General features: G+C 42.0%; 1 non-coding gene across 1 annotated transcript; it reads right to left on the bottom strand.

The window, feature by feature from the left end:
- Window positions 1–1,078: 1,078 nt before the first annotated feature.
- On the bottom strand, window positions 1,079–1,185 carry LOC112752257 (small nucleolar RNA R71). Its single transcript, XR_003176704.1, has one exon. It is a non-coding gene; the product is annotated as a small nucleolar RNA R71 (small nucleolar RNA).
- Between the last annotated feature and the right edge of the window lie 4,014 nt (window positions 1,186–5,199).

The raw sequence follows: 5,199 nt of genomic DNA, 5'->3' as shown, positions 1-5,199 counted from the left end.
CCGCCATTTAATTTTCTCCAATTCTCAACTTAATTCCTGATTAGCTCAACTAGAACATTCCTCTAATTAAAGTTTCTTGATCAATCAATCCTTGTGGGATTCGACCTCACTCTATTGTGATTTTTTACTTGACGACAAATTCGGTACACTTGCCGAAGGAAATTTGTTATGAGACAAGTTTTTCGTGCATCAAGTTTATGGTGCCGTTGCCGGGGATTGATTGTGCATCAACAATGATTAGATTGGAGGATAACTAGATTGAGCATTTTATTTTTGTTTGATTTAAATTTCTGTTTGAGTTATTTACTTCCTATTTTAGTTAATTTCTTCCTTCCCCCCCCCCCCACTTTTTCTTTGTTATTTACTATTCATCTCACTAACCCACTAACTGTTTGATATATTGCATCACTCACACTAACAGTAATTCTGACAGATATACTTTCTGCACCTATTCTCTTTGCTTGTACTTGTTGGTTGTATGACAGGGAGAAGAAGCGGGGCTTCAACTTCCTTTGATTCTGAACCTGAGAGAACCTTCCATAGATTAAGGAGGGAGGCAAGAGACAAACGTGTAGTTGGTGCTGAAGAAGAGGAGGAACACTTTGAGGAATACTTTGAACCAAACATGGAAGAAAACATGGAAAACCATCATGAAGAAGAGGCTCACAACCATGGCGGAAGAGGTCGAGCAAATCATACTGGGGAGGATAGAAGAGTTTTAGGCTCTTATATCAATCCAAACCCAGGAAACTGTGGAAGTAGCATTCAAAAGCCAACCATCCATGCCAACAATTTTGAACTGAAGCCACAGCTCATCACCCTTGTGCAGAACAACTGTTCGTTCGGAGGAAGTGTCCAAGAGGACCCAAATCAACATTTAACCACCTTCCTGAGAATATGTGACACAGTGAAGTCTAATGGTGTTCATCCTGACGCCTATAGACTGCTCTTATTTCCATTCTTACTCATGGATAAGGCAGCCAAGTGGCTGGAATCTTTCCCAAGGGAAAGCTTGACAACTTGGGAAGACGTGGTGAATAAATTCTTAGCAAGATTTTACCCTCCTCAACGAATCAATAGGCTGAGAGCTGAGGTCTAAACTTTCAGGCAACAAGATGGTGAGACTCTATATGAAGCATGGGAGAGGTTTAAAGACCTAACAAGGAGGTGCCCACCAGATATGTTCAATGAATGGGTGCAGCTGCACATTTTCTATGAAGGGCTCTCTTATGAGTCAAAGAAGGCCGTAGACCATTCATCCGGAGGATCTTTGAACAAGAAGAAGACTATTGAGGAAGCCATAGATGTCATTGAAACAGTAGCAGAGAACGACTACTTCTATGCTTCCGAAAAAGGGAACACAAGAGGAGTAATGGAGCTAAACAATGTAGATGCTCTGCTGGCTCAAAACAAGCTCATTACTCAGCAGCTGGCTGACCTCACCAAGAAGATGGAGAGGAACCAAGTAGCAGCAATCTCCACTTCGTCAACAACCCAAGAAGGAGTGAATGAGGAAGCAGAGGGTATTCAGGAGCAAGCCAACTACATTGGGAATTCACCTAGGCAGAACCATGATCCATACTCCAAGAATTACAACCCTGGATGGAGGAATCACCCAAACTTTGGGTGGGGAAATCAACAAGACCAAAGCCTTGATCAAAGACGCCCAAATCCAAACAATGCAGCTCACCAACACTTCACATCTAGACCATATCAACATCCCAATAACAACACCTCTCCACATTCATATCAAGGCCAGAACAACCCTCCTCAACCTGACCTATCATCCTTTGATGAAAGAATCTCAATGATTGAAAATCTACTTGAAGGCATATGCAAGGATATCTAAGACAACAAGGTGTTCAAGGAGGAAGTGCGAGCCAGTTTCAAGAACCAGGGAGACACAATCAAGAGGTTGGAATCTCAAGTAGGATATCTCTCTGAGCAAATTCCCAAACCCACAGATGGATTTTCAAGTGACACAGAGAAGAATCCGAGAGGTGAAACAAAGAAAGTAAGATGGGAAGATTGCAAGATGGTCACTATAAGTGATAAGGAGACTGAGGACAAGCCAAGCAAGCTGTCAGAACAACCTGAAGATACCTCAGCAGAGAAGGAGGAAAAAGAATACCAAGAACCAGAAATATCAAAACAGGAGCTGCTGAGGCTCTATGCACCTTTTCCCCAGCTGCTCAATGGTGCTGTGGAGAAGAGAATATACTCAAGATTTCTGGACTTGTTTGCATCTCTGCATGTGAACATACCATTCATTAAGATTATCCAACAAATGCCTGCATTCATCAAGTACATGAAGGAGCTGCTCCCTAGGAAAAGCTCACTCAAGGGAGGCCAAACTATAGTGATGAACAAGGAGTGCAGTGCCCTCATTCAATCGCAGTTGCCTACGAAAAGAAAAGATCCAGGGAGTTTTCATGTCCCCTGTGCCATAGGAGAAACAATGTTTGATAGAGCATTATGCGATTTGGGAGCAAGCATTAACTTAATGCCCTTAACCCTGGTGAAGAGACTGCAGATCAATGAGATATTTCCCACAGATGTGGTCATCAGGCTGGCTGACAAAACTCAAAAACAAGCAAAAGGAGTGGTGAAAAATGTGTTGTTAAAGGTGGGGAAATACTTTCTTCCCACAGACTTTGTCATCTTGGACATGGAAGAGAGTCACACTCACCCAATCATATTGGGAAGACCATTCCTAGCTACAGCCAGAGCACTCATAGATGTGGAGTGAGGGGAGCTAATATTGAGGATCCATGATGAGCAACTCAGCTTCAATGTCTTCAAACTCTCCCAAAAAGCTGACCAAGAAAATAAAGAACCAAGCAATGATCATACTGAGATGCTGACAGAGGAAACAAGCACTGATGCACCACCAACACATCCTAAAACCCCATTGCATGAGGAACAAGGCAAACAGCCATTGTCACAGCTCAAGGAGAAGCTGGAGGAACCTAAACCACCAGAGGCATGTGAACACAACAACAAAATACCCTTAGAAGAAGTCACCAAGAGCAAGGCAACATCAAAAGGTACAAAGAAGAAGGTACCAAGGGGGTGGAGGAACAAGAAGATCCCTACGGAAAACTTCTCTCCAGGAGATAAAGTGATCTCAGCTTACTTCCCAGATATCCCCCCTAATCTCCCCACTGTACCATCTCAGTTACCTAAGGTCTTCACTATTAACAGAGTCCTCTCCTTGGAACATGTAGAGATCATTGATACAACCAATGGATATAAGTCCAAGGTAAGAGGGGAGGACTTGAAGCATTATCAACCTCCCAGATGAAGAAGAAACGTCAAGCTAGTGACTCTAAAGAAGCGCTTCATGGGAGGCAACCCATGTTTTATTAGCTTTTACTAGTGAATAAGTCAATATTCATAAATTCCAACCCAAACTTGGTGGACTCCTTATTGTGCAGTATATAGTGAGGAACAAGTTTGGTGTTCAAAGCAAACCAAGATGCATGCTAGTCTTGGGAGCTTTAAACAAAACTTTTCATCACAATGCTTCAAACTAAGTTTGGTGTCACCCCATGGTGCCACCAAAATGCATAAAGGGATACACACTTAGTTAGTTGGTTGGAGTTCATGAATAAACAATCTAATTTTTTTTCTCTTTATTATTTTAGCCGTAAAAATCTAAATAGATTTTTTTATGATATTTCTTACTTTTCTTATTTTATCTTTATAGGAAAAGAAAAGAAGCATTAAAAGGGATGGATTGGACAACTAAACAAAGAAGGATCGGACACCACAAAAGGAGGGGCTACACACTTGTTCTAAAAAGGGAATACATTGGAAAATGTTGCCATGCAACATTGGAAAAATGGGACCTCTAAAAGACCGAGCAATCTCCATCATAAAGTGATAATCCTTGTCTTTTGTCCATGCATAACCCCAACCGTCCATCAAGTAACCACTCCATCAATCCACACCCTCCATTCTCTCACATCGTCCCTATATATGACCCTTATTCCGTACCCACCTTCATGGTCATCACCCACTCTTCAAAACTCTTCATTTCGGTACAAGAAACTCCTTACTCCATTACAAACATTTCCCCCCTCACTCTCTTCATTGCAATAAAACCCTAAACAACCAAAAGTCTCCACAACTTTACCACCTTCACATATTAACTATCATTCATGGCGTCATCGAGTTCTAAAAGAAGGAAGGGAAAGGAACCCATGGAGCAGCACCCGTATGACGAAAAGAGATTTAGAAGCTTGCATCATGCATTGCAATACGGGTGGATGGTTGACAAGGAAATCATTTACGAGCTAGGATTTCAAGTGAAGAAAACTGAGTGTCCTGAAATCACAGAGAAGGTAGAAAAGAGAAGATGGGAGCTCCTCACTGACCCTGTCACTAAGGTGAATGCAAATCTCATAAGAGAATTTTATGCAAATGCGGTCCGATATGATAAGAAAGATGAGTCATATACAAGCTTTGTGAGAGGAAAGATGGTGGATTTTGGTCCCATGAGTGTCATGAGGGCACTGAAGCTACGGTCTATACAGTTTGAAGAAGAAAGTTATCACTCAAGATTGGACAACCCCAATTATGACCACATTTTGCGAGACATTTGTGTAACCGGAGCTGATTGGGAAAGGGGTGCCGGAAAGAAACCAAAGTTCATCAAGAGAACCGATCTCACTCCTGAAGCCAAGGGGTGGTTTGAGCTAGTGAGAAGGTCTATTCTCCCAGCTACAAACAACTCGGAGGTGAATGTCAAGAGAGCCACGATGGTGCATTGTATACTGAAGGGAGGAGAAATCAAGGTTCATGAACTCATAGCTGAAGGCATTAGAAAGATGGCAGAGAAAAGCGACTCAAGAGGAACGTTAGGTTACCCCAGCACTATTTACCGAATATGTAAGAAAGCTGGGGTGGTTTTTGAACATGAGGATCCCATGTGGACAAAGGAAGGCATCCCAATAACTGTACGAAGGATGTAAGCAAATAAGCCCTGAAATGACAATAAAAGGATCAATGAATAAAAGTCTCATGGGATGTAAGCAAAGTGAGTATTGTAGGGCATGATAAAGGTCTGAAAGCCAGGAATGAACCTAAGTTGCTATGCATGAAACCACCATAAAATCAGTGACATGACTTCCACAAGAATGACTCATTTCTCTTGGCATTTCATTCATCATTCTCTTGTTCCAGTACTTGCTTAGG

The sequence above is a fragment of the Arachis hypogaea genome, chromosome 15 (genome assembly GCF_003086295.3).
Source record: "Arachis hypogaea cultivar Tifrunner chromosome 15, arahy.Tifrunner.gnm2.J5K5, whole genome shotgun sequence".
NCBI lineage: Eukaryota > Viridiplantae > Streptophyta > Magnoliopsida > Fabales > Fabaceae > Arachis > Arachis hypogaea.
Note: the sequence above shows the minus strand (reverse complement) of the source record. Positions and strands in the feature narration are given on the sequence as shown.